The sequence below is a fragment of the Syngnathoides biaculeatus genome, chromosome 9, assembly GCF_019802595.1.
Source record: "Syngnathoides biaculeatus isolate LvHL_M chromosome 9, ASM1980259v1, whole genome shotgun sequence".
In the NCBI taxonomy this organism is placed as follows: domain Eukaryota; kingdom Metazoa; phylum Chordata; class Actinopteri; order Syngnathiformes; family Syngnathidae; genus Syngnathoides; species Syngnathoides biaculeatus.
In genome coordinates this window covers 31,158,045-31,176,467 of record NC_084648.1, presented here as the reverse complement: position 1 = coordinate 31,176,467, position 18,423 = coordinate 31,158,045, and the positions used below count along the sequence as shown (strand labels likewise).

General features: G+C 44.0%; 1 pseudogene; it reads left to right on the top strand.

Moving 5' to 3' along the window:
• Positions 1-1,856: 1,856 nt before the first annotated feature.
• Positions 1,857-18,423, top strand: part of LOC133505926 (von Willebrand factor A domain-containing protein 7-like) — a 28,090-nt pseudogene continuing 11,523 nt past the window's right edge.

Here is an 18,423-nt window from a genome sequence, read left to right as displayed (position 1 = left end):
TGGGGATGGACACAGGAAAACAAGTTTAATCCCTCTTTTTTGCCAGTGTGCTGATTTAATATCTCAATTATTCCATCAAAAGCAATGTTACACAGCACAATTTTTTTTATTTTTATTCACAATAAGATGAATGGGAATTAAATCCAGCAATTTGCATCAACAAAATTACTTGGAATCAGTAGTTTGTTCGTTTGTTTTTTTTTTTTTTCTTCATCAGAGATATTTCATGTCTACGATTTATTTTTGGCCAGTGTTTAAACATTGAATTTTAGAGGTAAGGATAAAACAAAGGTGACACCTACACAGGTGGACACATCAGTGTAACACACTCTTTAGTACTGTCCTTGTGTCTGCCTTTTTCATTGTCTTTAAAGACATTGCACAACTTATTTACAATAATGCAAGACCTGCTAAACATTGGGGAGTCTACTCTGAACCTTGTTTCACCACAATTTCATCATATTGTTCCTTGGAGTTACACACGAGTGGAGCACCTGCACTCAATGTCATACAGAGAAGGTGAAGATTGCGCCACAGAGGTAAACATACTGGAATGCAAGTTATGGTTTGATGGCCAGTATTTAGTGTATAGAACAATATTCTAGACCACTATATAGACGTTGGTCAACACCAAGAGTGAAGGATGTTTTCAAACTGAAGTTGGTGTCCTATTGGGCATTTCTGGCCTGTGGGACCCCTGAGGCAGGTGATAGGCACCAGCTCCCCAAGCGGAATGGAGCTTTGGTGGTCGCTAAGGCAAAAACCCGGTTGTGGGAGCAGTTCAGTGAGGTTATGGAGAACGACTTAAGGATGGCTTCATGGAAATTCTGGTCCACCATCCGGCGTCTCAGGAGAGGGAGCAGTGCACCGTCAACACTGTGTATAGTGGGAATGGGGCGCTGCTGACCTCAACTCGGTATGTTGTGAGTCGGTGGGGAGAATACTTTGAAGACCTCCTCAATTCCACCAACACGCCTTCCCACGAGGAAGCTGAGTCTGGGTGCTCTGAGGCGGGCTCTTTGATTTCTGGGGTTGAGGTCACTGAGGTGGTTAAAAAGCTCCTTGGTGGCAGGGCCCCGGGGATGGATGAGATTAGCCCGGAGTTCCTAAAGGCTCTGGAAGTCGTGGGGCTGTCCTGGTTGACACGCCTCTGCGTGGACATCGGGGACAGTGCCTCTGGATTGGCAGACTGAGGTGGTGGTCCCCCTTTTCAAGAACGGTGACCGGAGGGAGTGTTCCAATAGAGGGATCACACTCCTCAGCCTTCCTGGTATGGTCTACTCAGGGGTACTGGAGAGGAGAGTTCTTCAGGAAGTCGAGTCTCGGATTCAGGAGGAGCAATGTGGTTTTCATCCTGGCCGTGGAACAGTGGACCAGCTCTACACCCTCGATAGGATCCTCGAGGGTGCATGGGAGTTCATCCGACCATTTTACATGTGTTTTGTGGACTTAGAGAAGGCATTCAACCGTGTGCTATGGGGAGTCCTGTGGGGGTTCTTCGGGAGTATGGGGTACCGAACTACCTGATATGAGCTGTTCGGTCCCTGTACGACCCCTGTCAAAGTTTGGTCCCCATTGCCACCAATGAGTCGGACTCGTATCCGATGAGAGTTGGACTCCGCCAAGGCTGCCCTTTGTCACCGATTTTGTTGATAACTTTTATGGACAGAATCTTCTAGGCGCAACCGAGGTGTATAGGGTGTCCAGTTCGGTGGCCTCAGTATTGCATCTCTGCTCTTTGCAGATGATGTGGTTCTGTTGCTTCATCAAGCCGTGATCTCCAGCTCTCACTGGAACGATTTGCAGCCGAGTGTGAAACGGATGGGATGAGAATCAGCACCTCCAAATCCGAGACTATGGTCCTCAACCGGAAAAGGGTGCCATGCCCTCTCCAGGTCCAGGTCGTATATGAGATCCTTCCCAAAGTGGAGGAGTTCAAGTATCTTGGGGTCTTGTTCACGAGTGAGAGAAGAATGGAGTGGGAGATCGACAGACGGATCGGTGCAGTGTCTGCAGTGATGTGGACTTTGTATAGGTCTGTTGTGGTAGAGAGCTAAATCGAAAGGCGAAGCTCTCAATTTACCAGTCGATCTACTGTATGTTCCTACCCTCACCTATGGGCATGAGCTGTCGGTCGTTAACGAAAGAATAAGATCCCGGATACAAGACACCGAAACGAGTTTCCTCCGCAGGGTGGAAAGAAGTTTACAGCACCTGGTGATCCCAGATAGTCTCCCATCCAAGTATGTACTAACCAGGGCCAAACCCACTTAGCTTCCAAGATCTGATGAAATTGGGCGTTCTCAGGGTAGCATGGCCATAAGCCCTGCTGGGCCAATCACTATTCGTATTATATATGATAGATTATCACACGACTCGTCTCATTCAACTGCATTCCCTCCTTGAAATCTTGACACCCTTCGCACAATCGCCATTACTGGCACGCATTACAATCGCTAACTAATTACAAGCGATGATATCCCCCCAAGTAGATGATAATACTGGGCTAGCCACCTGAAGTTTTTATTGCAGATTTGAAAGGACACTTTCACTCCACACACCCACCAAGTCAAACCACCGCACTACAAACCACTTCACCATCTCCGACTCCTCCATTGACCATCCACAGACAGGGTTAACAAGGGAATGAGAAATAGAGTGGCTTACGTAACTACATAACTGAGATGTGGTGCCGCTAGAAGAAACTGCAATATTTTGGCAAGAATATCAGGTGGTGATGAGGCAGACTGGAAACCGAAACTGCAAATAGAGGGGGGGGGGGGGGTCGTGGACGCAGAAGCACTTTCCAGGCTTCAAACCGGTACTACAGGACATGACAGAGAGACTAATAAAATGCGATCTAAATTGACAATTATTAGTCACTGTTTCAAATGTAATTGTTGTGACTATCATACATAGCATATCTGAGACGGGTCGTTTGGATTTTCTCATCTGATGCACAACCAAAGCTAATTGCAAATAAATGCAGATAGAAGAGGTGATTTATCAAAGAAGGAGAAGACAACACAACTTGGGCAATGAAGAAAAAACTCCATCCATCCAGCTATCCATTTTGTACTACTTTCCCGGGTCAACTCACGGGGGAAATAGCTTCATCCAGCTCTTCTGGAGGGATTCCGAGGCGTTCCCAGGCCAGCCGAGAGACATAATCTCTCCAGCATGTCCTGGGTCGTCCCGGGGTCTCTTTCCTGTGGGGTGTGCCCGGAACAGTTTTTGGCTGTACTAGTTGCTGTGTACCATACGCCATCGCTGACACACAAATGTGACTATATAACACTAATGTCATTGGTTCAAAGTTACATTTTTGGCTTAAATGCATGTACACGAGAAAATGATTGATGCACTCCCAGGCCATGGACTACTGTCTGTACAGAGTCTCATTGGTTGATTCTCTGTGTTACGGACCTTTTCTAAATGAATAATAAAAATCAAATTGCCAGAGGCAAGAGAGTGAGTATATTTCTAGAAGGGTATTGAGGATGGCAAAAGAGCAAGAGGAAGAACAAAGAGAAGGTTGATGGATGTTGTGAGGGAAGACATGAGGGCAGTTAGTGTTAGACAGAAAGATGCAGGAGATGGGCTTAGATGTAAAAAGATGACATGGTATGGTGACCCCTAACAGGAGAAGCCAAAAGAAAAAGAAGATGATGAGGTATAGAAAAGGATGAGTTTTCAAAAGATCACCAGGAAATGCAGAGTAAGTGATTTTTTTGGTGTGTTTTTTTTCCCTCTACTGCTTATTTTACCTTTAATTTACCTTTAATTGTTTCCGTGTAATTTTATGTCGGGGAATGTGTACCTTATGAAACATCCACACTCATTGTTCATTTGTGTTGTGTTTGTGGGTGTGTACCTATTACTTAAGGGAGTGTCTAAAAAGTTGACCCCCTGGTCAATTTACTTTTACATTTCACATGAACTGCGAAAAGAAATAAAATCTATACATCTGTTTTCCAAGCTGCTTATCCTTATAACCGTTATGAGAGGCCTGGAGCCTAACTTCAGGTGAAACGCAGACTACACCCTGAATTGGTCACCAGTCAATCACAGGGCACATATTGACACCATCACTATGAGATATATGCTGCCCGCATCCAAAGTCAGTACCACTAACCCATCAGTGACTACTGAAATAAAATCAATTTAGTTTTATTATGATAGGACACTTCTACCTGAGTGATATATGTTGAAGACTTTATGGTTGCATAATTTTGAAAATCTTGTAATGAAATTATCACTGGCACATTGGGCTATTGAAAGAAAGCTGTAATGTTTCTCAATAATTTGGCAAAAGTGGCAAGTCTTTTCAAGTCAATGGGCTTGAGTCCATCTGACATCAGCAGTCATTCAATGAAGTCTCTACTAGCATACAGTGCTAACGAATACTCATGTTTTGAATTGCTCGTCTTGGAAAATGGATGGATGGGTGGATGCCTTTTGAACAAGATTTTCGCAAAATTTTCACTCTCACCCCAAAACACCAAGACCTGCAGACGATGTACATTTTGCTGGAATGCAAGTGTTCATCCACAAATCCTGACTTACAGCGTGAGCCATAACTTAACCAGACATTTGTAGTTCTTCAGCTATATCATTGAACACTCTATTTAAATCAAGACAAACTGACGTATAACACACATTTCACCATTCAAGGGTGCCAAAGGTAAAAATAAGTCAAATGCAAATGCAACTTTATTAGACCTACACCAATAGAGATATAAAATGCTTACTGGTAGAACAAATGCCAGGCACAGTGGCTGTGGCAGACATGACTTCGAGGTGGCACAGTCCACTTCAAATATCTCACGTGTGCGAGCAGCGCAGCTCAATAACGCAGGGTTTTTGATCTGGGTTAGGGTTAATTTGGGTTAGTTTGACTCGGAAAATATGGGTGATAGTAAATATGTCCCTCTTGCATTTCCACAGACTGATGGGCCTCTCCCAGTTCTATGTGCTATGTTATGCCATTGACACCACAAGCAGTATGTTTGAGGACATAGAAGAAGCCAAGAGAGTTGCTTTCGAAATCATCGACCACAGAAGGGGAACATTACAGGAAACACCGGCCTACATATTGGTTCCTTTTAATGATCCAGGTAGGACTTCTAAAGTCGACAACTTGTTGTAATAGAATTTGGTATGTGTTGCCTCGACAGTTTAAAGATATAACATATAATTAGGGATGACACAGTATTCACAATATCACAATATTAAAAGTCCCTTGATATTGTCATGGTCCTGTCATGGTAAAATATTGAGCTGTTGTGTTTGGCTTTAGCGATAATAGCTATGATTTACAAGGAGCATGATCAAACTTGACTAGAAGGTAAACCTTTGAGAGGGTCATGACCAAAATTCAGCTGGAGCCGACAGGCACATGGCACCCATCCCAGCCACCTATCCAGCCTGGTCTCGACTGAGCCACAGATGGGGGAGAGCAGCCTCCCACCAGTTCCAGTGGGCTCAGCTGAGAGGGTCCATTGTACCTAACTCTCATCCTGGTACAGCCGCAGTCTTCCCACCAGCCTCCGTCCTCCCAAGCACAGACCTCTTGCACCTATAGATCCCCATAGAACAGGGAATGGGTGCCGGTGGAACTTCGGCTTCGTACAACCCACACCACATCCCTGGCTCATTTCTCTCACTTCTCCTGGTCCAGGAGCTGTTGTTTGATTGTCACTGGTTGTTTTGTGAAACTACTTGCTGACCGGCCAAGGTCACTCCTCTTGTAGCTTTAGTACCCTGCGTGGTTGGTAGGCAGCATAGATCAACTGTTCTTCACCAGAGCTTCCGCACACAAGAGTATCTGGTGAAGCAAAAACAGCTTTCTTCATCTGAGATATTTGTCTTCACTGATAGCCCAGCAAAAGATGCACAATTGAAAAGTACCATCACTGCCCTTATTGAGAGCAAGACATCTGTGGTGAGTCTTTTTTGTAAAACCTTTTCACCAAAAAGTTATATTATAGCTTCTCAGCTCTTTGATTGAGTGAATATTTGAGGAAATGAGAGCAAAATAAATTAAATAAAAATTATTAGTAATTATTACATTAAATTAAAAAATGTAAAATAAATTATTTTTTCTCACAATAAAATGAATTTGTTGTATTTGAGTAATAGACCTCTTTACATTTCAATTATTAGCAGCAGTAGAAAGAAATCAGTCCATTGAGTCATTTAAAAGCAAATGAAAACCGTTGCAAGTTGACTCACAGGCAGTGAGGAATAATTGCACTTTGCTTTCATAAACAGAAGAAGAAACTCATCTCTACTGACCACAAATTTAGGCAAGTCATTATTTTACATGTCATTCTCAGTCATGGTGTCCTTACTACCGCAGAGCATGCTGGGTATGCTGCCAGCCTCCCAGCGAGGCCACATTACATTACAATAAATGATTGACCCCATTCTTGAGCCTGCCGCACGATTACTTCTGCCTTGTTTGGACTGCCTGCCTGATCCCTGACCTTGGAGCGAATAAAGGTTTCCTCTATACTGTCTGCCTGTCTCTGGAGTCGTGCATTTGGGTCCACCTTCGAGCCCTGTTCGTGACAGAACGATCTGGCCATAACATGGACCCATCCGACTCTGAAGCCATCCGCCGTTCGCTGCAAGTCCAGGGCAAACGCCTGGTCGAGCAGGAGGCTGCTCTCCAGGTTACTAATCAATGTATCCATGAGCTCTGTGCCCGGCTGGAACCGTGGCTAGCTTCTCAAGCTCGCGCGGCTGCTACGCCGCCGATGGCTGTTCCGCCTGTTACGGAGCCCTCCGTGCCGGCATAACTCCGCTCTCCCGACCAGAGCGGTTCTCAGGCGACTCCGGCAACGTCAAGCCCTTCCTGGCGCAGTGCGACCTCCATTTTGAACTGCAAGCGTCCGCTTTTCCCACAGATCGCTCAAGTATCGCCTTCGTCATTTCCCACATGACGGGGAGGGCATAGGCGTGGGCCACTGCAGAGTGAAGTCGCAACTCGGAGATCTGCCGTTCATGGACGAGGTTTGTCTGCGGGCTCACCCAGGTATTCCAGTACGCGGCTCCGGAAAACAAGGCAGCGTCTCTCTCATGACAATTCGTTAAGGCCGTCGCCGCGTGTCCGACTACGCCATTGAATTCCGGATCCGGGATGCCGAGAGCCAGTGGAACGAGGAGGCCCTCCAGGACGCATTCTTCCAGGGACTTTCCCCACAGATCCATGGCCACTTCGTTGCCGTTCGTGGTCTTCACGGATCATAAGAACCTAGAATACCTGAAGTCCGCGAAGCGGTTGAACGCCCGCCAGGCTAGGTGGGTCCTGTTCTTCACCTGCTTCCGCTTTACTCTGTCCTTCCACCCAGGCTCCAAGAACGGCTAGCTGGACGCACTCTCACGGATCCCCGAGGGAGGGCGCACAGACTCAGAGGCCGCTACTATCCTGCCAGAGGCGTGCTTCGTGTCCGGCTTCACTTGGGCGGTCGAGTCGCGGGTGAAGGAGGGCCTGGGAGAGGCTCCGCCGCCCGCGGATTGTCCGTCAGAGCGCCTTTTCGTCGTTTAGTCTCTGCGGGGAGACGTCGTCAACTGGGCTCATACAAACAAGACGGTCTGCCATCCGGGTATGGCAAAGACTCGTTCAGTGGTCGAACAGAGGACGTGAAGGACTTCGTCAATGCCTGCCCGGTATGTGGGGCCAATAAGTCGTCTCGCTTACGGCCTGTAGGCGAGTTGCGTCCGCTGCCCATCCCTTTCCGCCCGTGGTCACACATTGCGCTGGACTTCGTTACTGGCCTGCCGTCCTCCCAAGGGAACACAGTTGTGCTGTCTGTAGTGGACCGTTTCTCCAAGATGGCCCACTTCGTGCTGCTTCCGAAGATCCCGTCGGCCAAGCAGACAGCCCAGATGGTGTTGGACGAGGTCGTTCGTTACCACGGGCTACCCCAGAACATTGTGTCAGATAGGGGTCCGCAATTCAGCGCCCGCTTCTGGAAGGAATTCTGCAAAATCATTGGCGCTTCAGCTGGTCTGACATCGGGTCATCACCCGGAGTCTAATGGCCAGACGGAGAGTATAAATCAGGAGTTGTAGACCGGTCTTCGATGTCTGGCATCCAGGGACCAGAGCACGTGGAGCAAGCACATCAAGTGGGTGGAGTATGCCCACAATTCTCTACCCTCCACCTCAACAGGTATGGATCCACTCCATGTCGTGCATGGCTATCCTCCGTCCCTGTTTCCTCCACTGGCCACAGACTCCGCGGTCCCGTCGGCCCTGGCTGTGGTGCGACGCTGCAAACGGACCTGGGAAGCAGCTCGGAGGACACTGCTGCGCATGAGTCCGCAGCGGATCGCAAGAGAAGGGCCGCACCAGAGCTCAGGGTGGGACAGCGAGTGTGGCTCTCCACCAAAGATCTCCCGTTGCGGACGGAATCCCGCAAACTTGCTCCCAGGTTCGTTGGCCCGTTCCCGATTTCCAAGATCATTAACCCGGTCGCCGTCTCGCTGAAACTGCCCAGGTCGATGAGGGTGCACCCTACGTTCCACGTCAGCAGACTTCGCCCGAATCCCACTTCGTCGCTGGTTCCTCCGGCCAAGCCCCCCCGGCCCTCCCGCATGGTGGACGGTGGGCCGGTGTATACTGTGCGCCGGCTGCTGTCTTCCCGCTGCAGAGGAAGGGGGGTCCAGTACCTGGTGGACTCGGAGGGATATGGCCCGGAGGAGCGCTCCTGGATCCCCTCCCGCTTTGTCGTGGACCGCTCCCTCATCAGGGACTTTCACGCGGGTCATCCTGATGCTCCTGGGCCGTCCAGAGCCGGCCGTTGAGGAGGGGGGGTACTGTCATGCTCCTGGCTTCCTGCCCAGGCTGGGCGTGGCCAGCCAATTAGTCAGAGCACACCTGGACCTTGTTCCAGCTGATGCCTCCCAGTGTATATATAGGACTTGGGGGACGACTTGTCCTTCGCCAGATCGTTATCCTTGATGCTTCGTTCCCGCACTCCCGTTCGCCTGACTTCTGCTCTCCGTGTACCGACTTACGCCTGTCCCTTGACCCCATTCTTGAGCCTGCCGCACGATTACTTCTGCCTTGTTTGGACTGCCTGCCTGATCCCTGACGTTGGACCGAATAAAGGTTTCCTCTATACTGTCTGCCTGTCTCTGGAGTTGTGCATTTGGTTCCACCTTCGAGCCGCGTTTGTGACAAAGAAAGAGTAGAAGAGCTACTGTTTCCTAAGTGACTGTACTAGCTCCCAAAAAAATATAAAGCAGAATTGAAAACCCTTATGTCACTGAAGCACAAAATAGCCAGCCACTGTTATACCGTATGCCTTACCAACATACCAGACCAGTGCACTCACAAAGGTCAAATATACTGCACATGTGATTCCCAGAATCGGTAAGAAAAAAAAAAAAAACTCCTCAGGCTCCTCTCCTCTGAAACCTTCCAGATCTTGTCCGAAAGAGAGAAATTCTGTTCTCTTCAAGAACAAACTTAACCTTCCTCTTCAATAAAGGTCAGGTCTGATTCTTTGTCATGTGATCTGATTTCTGTGATGATGTTGATAGTCAGCTACGAAATCGTCTTCTTCTTTAGTCTTACTTTTGTGATGTTAGTTAGTTAGTTGTCAACTCTATTACTTTGGAGTGGTGGCTAGTGGAATCCTTGCCTGGTGGCCAGCCACTATGTCCACGAGAAGCCATAATGTCTCATGTTCTGTTTGTTACACTCTGCTGTTGACATTGTCTGGTTTGCGTATATGTAAGTACTCGTGTGAATTTTTCATTTTGGGCATTCTTTCTTGTGCAGGTTGAGTCAGTTGTTGTATTCATAACTGTACCTTTACTCTGTCCAACTTTTTGTTTGTATTTGATAACCAAGTGCATTTGTTTCCTCACAACATCTTGTGGTTTAGTAGTGATGTAATTTTTTTTTGAAGCATTTTTTTCTCTTGATGTCAGCCTTACATTGTGTACCTAAAACATGTGACTGGACAGAGTGCTTAGTCTTTGATAAAAGAGCTCTTTATATTTCAAATATTAATAGTGGTACGTATATCTTTATGTGACTGGATCGGCAGCTGTCCTTATACTGTTTGTGAATGACAAGAGACCAGGGATGGCCAACTGGCAGCAATTCATTTGAGGCATTTTTTTTCTTTTTTAAACATGTTAGAGGAAAAGTGGCCGCCGCCCACAGTCATAACAGTGCAGTTTCAAGTTGTAATAATAATATTCTCCACTGGAATGTAGACATTGGTTACTACAGCGCCAGAAGAAGAGTGGTCGGGTCTTGAAAAAAAACAAATCAGCAGAGTATTAATGACCCAATGACGAAAAGCTGCAGTTAAAATTAACCCTATCAATGAAAGCGCAGTCCCATGTGGCCTTTTGTTACCGCTGACAAAAATAATAAAGGCCCCTGCCTGCCATCATTTACGTCGCTCATTCTGAGCGAAATAAAACACGTACTGTATGTGATGAGATATGTATTGTCATGTGATCATACCAACACCTCACAGAATAGCAGTTGTTTCAGCCAGAATCGATGTGTGGTTTCGTCAAGCGTGAAGAATAACTATCAAGGATTTCCTTTTATGAAAACCTACAAAACTCAGATTATGACTTGAACTTTTCACCAGTGTCCGAAGCCTATAAAAACAAGACGCGGCACTGTGCGTAAACGGTGTGCTGGAACTTTTAGGTGACATTCCTGCTGACAGATGTCTTGTCCAGTCGTCGTAAAAGGGACCTTCAAGGTGAGACGTTTCGAGTCTGTCGAGTGGTAAGCCCAGGAGATGTTCAGCTGTACCGTGATCTTGCCAGGGCATCCGGAGGTCAGACCATTGAGGTCAGCAAGTCGAATCTTCCTCAGGCTACAAGTGTTATAGAAGATTCCTCAGATAGCGCAACGGTAATATAAGGAAAGAGGACAAACACATAACTACAAGATAGAACATACATTCATACTGTATATACCCGCTGTCTTTCTTCAGGTGACAGTTTCTCAAGAAGTCAGCAGTGTGCCTGAAATGTTCCTATTTACCATTGATAGCTCACTAAGGAACGTAATTATCTCTATCACTGGAAGCTCAACTCTCAACTTTCTCTGTAGGTGTATCTCAGAGGTCCAGTGAGTCCAGTGGCCCTCTGGGATCTTTGAGTTCAGTAGGTAACCTACGGCGATTGAGGCTCAGGACCGTGGGAAATCAGTGTAGACTCTGATGACCCCTACTCAATTAAGGTCACAGGTCAGTAGAAAGATGGACCTTGAAGTGCCAGGTATATGGTCTTTTTTTTTAAGAAAAAAAATATTATGAATAATTGTTTTACCCATATTAACATCAGGTCAAAGTCCACTGAACTTCATCTACAACCTTCTAGAAGTTCTTGAAGGACTTCATGCAGACTTCTTTTTGAAAGAAGGACATCCTCTTTCAAGTTAAATATCCTCTTCAGTTTTGTCACCACATGCTTTGCCCTCAAAGTTATCAACCCTCCATGTCTGGAGTCAAAGGATCAGTAAAAAATAATTGATGCATATGAATAGCGCCTGTACACTAGACAAAATAGGTAACTAGTGTATATTCTTATCTGATGTGGAGATGTGGAGTGTCATTAAAAGTTCTTCTTATTTGTTTATTCATTAAAATTTGATCAACATTGTACTGGGGCAACATTAGCATTAAAGGAGGACTTTGTCGAAAAAAATGGGAATTGAAGCATACATTAAAAGTTAGTAGATGAGGGTTCAGTGTTTCTTTTAATGCCAAAATTATCCAGAGATTTCACCTAGAAACATCTCTAATTTATAAACTATTATCGAAATTCTTCTCTCACTTAGACATTCCAGTGACCCCGGCTGGAAAACTGACAGCTAATCAGCGGTCCCCATGTCTTCTGTGCTTCCTGTTCTGACCCCATTGCTTGTAGATACGGTGTCACTGAACAAACAACATCCACTCTCTGGCATTTTGTGGCCAATTTTTGTGAAAAAAAAATGACAAACAAACAAAACAAAAATAATTCGATTAATTAATTAATAATTTTATTAATAATAATAATAATCGAATTACCCCACGGGAGGTTAATGAAACAAATTTGGGTGGATTTCTCATTGTTGTTACAGTTTGGGGCACAACACGTCAGCGTCTTGGTCTAGCTAGAAAGAAAGGTCTGGATTGCTAAGCCCCGGTGACGTCACGTGGAGACATTTCTTCCGGCTCTGGCTGTTAAAGCTGGCACATATCCAGATATTGCGTGAATTTAAAAAATTGTCATTATTTTCATTTTTTTTTAATTAATGCCCAAAATACATGCAATAATAATATTACTTCACATTGGAGGGTTTATTACGCATTGAAATTTTGGACAAAGTCGATGTCGATAAAAAGTCGATGAAAGACCTTTAGATGTCGTTTATATATTTTGATTTTCTGTACCATGTGTCTCTCTTTGTGCAAACTTTCAGGGGGAAACGCCACCATTTTGGTCACAGTGACAGGAGGTGACATCATGAATGTAACTGAGGTCACGCTTTACGACAGCTAGGGGGCCAACACATGTCAATGGAACGTTACAGGCATGTAAACGTCGTTAACCTACTTACCAGTGTACCAATTCCCAACATTAAAAAAAACATGCAACACGTAACAATAACAAACATAACATAACAATAAAACACTAACAGTGAATGTTAAGAACTAACTTCCTTTAACCTACCACAACGAAAACAGGAAAATGATATACTGTATTTACTGTAGAATTTATCATCAATCCAGTCAGGGTAACTCTTTTGTGTAATGTGTAATGAATCAAATTAAAACATTGACAGTAGTACCTTGAAGGTTTAATCCCCTTTATTTTCTGAATATTCTCTCGTTTCAGCGGCAGAGTGGATGGAATTCAATAATTGTTTAAAAAGAGTCAGAACTCAGTAAAAAGTTTGTCACTCAGTTGGCTCACTGTGTCACTCTCTCCGACACTCTCTCTCACACTCCCCCATGAATGAGGTCATGCACACGTAGGACAACACATTATGCTAATTAAGGTAATAGTAATAATAATTGCTTATTAAAATGGAAATACAAATTGTTATGAAATTGTAAACCAAAATCAGTTTGATCGCTAGTTTACTTGCTAGACATGCAGAGCAGTGATTGACTAACAAGTGTGCTTGACTGATGTGGCGCATTTGAGTTGGATTTTGAGGATTTGAGCTGGATTTGTTTGCTAGGAAGGAGCACTGAGTAAAAAATTGGTGACATCATCATCAGATGACAAAACAACATTCGTACTGAAACTAGAGGTAGACATGCAATCTTTTGACAACATCAGCCTTGCCCGTTTCTTCAGTCATGAGGAGCAACGGACCTCCTTGTGACATTCAATGAGATTCCAGTAGGTGAATTTGTGGTTCAAGTGAGAGGAGGAGACACCGACTCATCATCTCGGTCAACTTCAAGCAGATTCCAAAGACAGGCCTCCACTCAGGTTACGACTTCGAACATCTCTGTGACTGTAAGCCTAAACTCCTTCAATGTAATTTATCAAACTGCAGACAAATTGCGGTGGCAGATTTTGAGTTTTGAAATACCACACCAAAAAGACAGATTCAAAACGGTACACAACAGGGAAGGCAGTGGAGAGAGACAATGTTTTCCATGGGAGAATATCATGGCGTACTGTTTTTTTTTTTTCAGCAACACGCTTATGGAGCGTCTGAATGATCTAAGGGCTGACTTGGCGTCAGTTACACAAAAACATTATGCAACATCGCCTATGGCAAAACGTCTTTCAATTCTGGATAATTTTAGCTCACTGTGGCAATTGGTGCTGGCCTTTCCCCAAGGGGTTTTGCAGGTGTGCTGTCCCATGATTTAAGTACAGTGTACAGCAGGATGGGCAGATACACCTAATCTCTGTGCTCTCCGGATGAGTTATATTAAACAAAACATAATTTATTAGTAGTAAAGTATTCACTGGCCTTCCATAAATTATCAGAGCAATCATGCTATTCAACTAACACTGTCAATTCCATTGCTTCACACTTCAAATAGCACCTACTATCCCAAATTTACCTTTTACACTTGTTGCCAATGACAAGCGTAATATGTTAGTATGAGTAAACATGCAATTTAGCACCCACTATTTGGGCTCTTAGTAAATGAGGCATTAAGTTTGCTCACACGTATTTGGCTACCTGGTCTGAACCTTATAGAAAAAGATAACTGGTGTGGTATTAGTTATTGTTGTTGTTGATATTCTGTGATAAATGTAACTTTCTTGTTTTATGATTTTTCAAATTGTGTTGTCAATTGATGACTTGTGATGCGTTTGTTTCCTGCTGCATTAATAATTGGGCTAAACTGATCCAGTCTTCACCCGAGTGGGCTGAAACCAGTTCCTCAAACAGTCCCGGACGTTGTAGTGTTGAATGATAGTTTTTGCATGCAACCAAATAAAAGTGTTAACACAAATCATATCAGTCAGTCATTACCAAACCAAAAGCTCTAGCCTAAGGTTAGATCTAAAATCTAAAATGACTGTCACACTTTTCTAGGCTCAAGTCAACACCAGCAACATAGAACCAGGCTCTACGAGCTTTATTCCTTTTACTGTCACCCTAACGAGCGGAGGAGTCCCCAATGAGAATGCAACTGGGACATTCACAGTGCGCACTACCAACGGCCGCAGCTTTAATTTTTCGGCGTCCAGTTCCATCACCATAGAAGCAGACAGCGGCGGAAAAGCCAACGACACCGTGAGCCTCACTGCTCCTGAAAGTGCAGCATCGGGAACTGACATGACACTTACGATTGTGGTGGAAAATGCAGCTGCAACTGACAGCAACTTTATTGTTCATGGGTTTTCAGTTGCTGCTAAGGTAAGAGAAGAGCAATTTCCAATTTTGATCAAGTGTTTAAATATTGTCATACAAGCTGGTTGCTAAGAATGGAAATATGATATAGGTTGTCAGAAAAAGCTTTTGAATTTTTTTTTTCTTTGTTGGCTAAACTGGTCAAAAGCTCAGCATCTCATGCTAGCTTGTAAAAGTAAGCGCACTACCCAAATATAAAGCGAAACGGCATTTGGAAGAAAATACAGTTCAATATTTTTGGGTATATGTAAAAAGAAGCTGAATTCAAGTCAACTTTTGTGGTTGATTTAAAAGTACACATTCTTTAAAATGTATGGAATGTCTAATTTTTAACGGAAATGATCTTATCCAGATGAAAATATGTTTAACTGCACCATAAAATGCATAACATTTTCAATGTTTTTACCAACAAATTTAAGTGTTTATGAATTAAAGTCTGGGAATTTTGACCTAGTTTCCGTTGTCTGAAAAACGCGTGTGGCTGACCTCTGACGTCACTCCACGTAAACACATCGTACTGCAGATAGTTTCTCATACAAGCACAGGCAGATCCATCGCGCTGTACAATGAACAGCTGGGTGGTCGCTACCTATGTACTAAATACATGCTGTTTGCATAATTTTAAAACAAGACCAAAAACTTGTGTATACATTCTGGATATCGAAGCCTTTACTATTTATCAGTTTATGACTAACTAAACCAAACAAGAATTTCACAAACGCTTACCAGTCTTTGTTTCCAACAGAAGGCATATCCTGCTCCCTGCGTGCTCAGGACTTTCTTCGTGGGCAGCTATTTTGTCTTCATTCGAATGTGTATGATGTCTAACTGGCTCAAATTGACAACCTTTAACACCTTTATAAAGCTTGTTTTCTTCACCGTCTTCATGGGACCCTTCAGAATAGTATTCATCGCTCGAAATATCGGAAAATTCATCGTCGTTCTGACAATGTATTCCAATACTCACCATTGTTGTCATCAGTTCTGACGTCGCATTCCTACTCGGCTATTTCCGCATCGTTTCTGTCTTTTTCCGGCGAATCCAGGAATGTGCGAAGATTTTTTGGATGATAATCGAAAAATGAAAATGTTTCTTTCATAACGGATATCAGATTCGAATTCTACATTAAAAAACTGTATAATCTGAGCAAAAAGGTGCAAATAGCACCTTCCATACACTTTAACCAAGTATTTATTTATTTTTTTATTTTATTTTTTTATTTTATGGACGTGCAATCAAAGGAGAAAGGGTCATGGTCCTGCCGGTCTCCGTCCTGGCCGTACCGGTCCCCGAGGCAGCACGCACCTGCCGCAATTGGCGGCATCTCCAGTAATTATGTCCCAGTTATGTAGAACCATACGTACAGTCTGGCCTTTGCCAGATCGTTGCTTCATGCCTCGTTCCCGCACTCTTGTAATCCCGTTCCTGATCTCCCGTGTCCTCACTCCTCCCTGCCCACTGAGGTGCGTCCTACGCCTGACGATCTTGTTTCTGCTCCTCCCGTTGACTGCCTGCCTAATCCCCGATACTGGACCGAATAAACACTTTTCCCGAACTGCCTCTGCTTCTCCCGAGTTGTGCATTTGGGTCCAACCCCGTGTTCTGGTCGTGACAGAAAGATATGCTTCCAAGCATAGAAAAGCAAGTTTCCATGGCAAAGAAATAAAAATGATTGTTGTTTTTTGAGATGATGCAGTTGTTGATGCACTAATTGATACTGTATATGCGTTATCTTGACAGACAGATTTGAGGCTGAAAAACTCTTCAGTTTACATCTGCAGTTTAATTTTTCTCCAGATTATTAAAACTTGGTAGCTTTGGATGAGGTACCCATACATTTTGCATCAGCTAACAATTGAACACTTTGAAAAGATTCAAAATATAGTTGTTTTTTGACTATTTTTACTGAAGGCCAACAACACACTATAGTATATTCAAGTTGGGTGAAATAAACAACATGAAAAGCACAAATCAAGAATAAACTTGTACCAATGGAGAGCATAGTTTGTACAACAAATGGTGTTAAATCACAAGTAAAGTCCATCCAGTTGTTGTGCCATACGTATGGAGTACGCGATAAGAAATATAGGAAAGTATTCATAACAAAACTGTCCATTGGTTGGCTCAATCTCTGATTTTATGTAAAAATAAGAACTAAAATTTTCAGGCACAAGTTCAATAGATGTATTTTATCATACACTTATATTTACATCTCATTTACACTCCTCTCTTGTCTGTTTCCAGGTGACCGACATTACCAGACCAGTCTGCCAGGTGGTTCGTACATTTGGCAACTATCCATTCAATTCAGCACATTGCGACTCCTTCCAGTGGGTGTTTATTGCTGAAGTGACTGATGGAGTTGATGGGACAGGAATTGACAGCGTCACCATCCGTGAAGGGAACGGCACCCTCACCACGAGCATAATAGTAGATAGAAGGGAGTGAGGAAATCACCGAGGCTTTCAACCAGGCCTACTGCTGTGCAAACTGAGTGGAGCTTTCTGTTGTAGACAACGCGGGAAATGTGGCCATTTGTGTGGGCCAAATGAAATAATCCACCGCAGTAGCAATTTGTATAGACCAACTATGTTTCCAACAATAGACGCAAATTGAACAATTTCTGCAACTGGCTGGCAACCAGTTCAGGGTGTACCCCACCTCCTGCCTGATGATAGCTGGGATAGGCTCCAACAGTCCTGCAACCCTCGTGAGCATAAACGGCTCAGAAAATGGATGGATGGATTTAAAACATAAAACTTTCCCCGATAACGATGTACTTTGAAAGATTACGACTAATCAGTCAGAATCAGAAAAAGCTTTAGTGGGCAAGTACATTACAAGAAACACAAGGAATTTGTCTCCCGTAATTAGAGCCACTTAGTATGACTACAAACAGCCACTATGAAAAAATACAGTATACATCTAAGACATAAAAAAACATGCCAATTACTATGGTAATGAAAGTGAACCACTGGTGTTATAATGCTAATGTAATGGCAATTGTACAAATGCTTAATGCTATTCTCAATTAATATAAAGTGACCAATCGTGCAATGATGCGGTACAGTGATGATTGTGCAAATGGTGCAGACAGTTCTCAAACACAAGTAGCCAGTAGTAATCAACAACAGTATGCAAATACTTCAGTGTGATAGAAGCAGGTGTGTATCAATAATGCTGAAGTATCCGAAGGAGATGTGCAAAATTAGCAGCATGTGACAATGAATTTGTAAGTCAACTGTTTAAGAAGTTAATGGAAAAAAGGAAGATGATTTTGGGATCCCTACTGGTTTTAGTTTGTATTGCAAGGAACAGGTTTAGGTGGTGACCAGGATGTGGAGGGCCAAAGAAGATTTTGCATACCCTTGTCTTTGTCCGTTTAGTGTGTCTTGAGTCCTCGAGAATGGTTAGGTGGGTACCAATATATATATATTGGCAGCCTGACTGTTCGTTGCTATCGCTGCTGCTGATTTTGTCCTTCATTGTGGCAGCACCAAACTGGTCTCCGATCGATGAACACAGAACTGATTCAATGACTGTGTAGAACTGCCCGA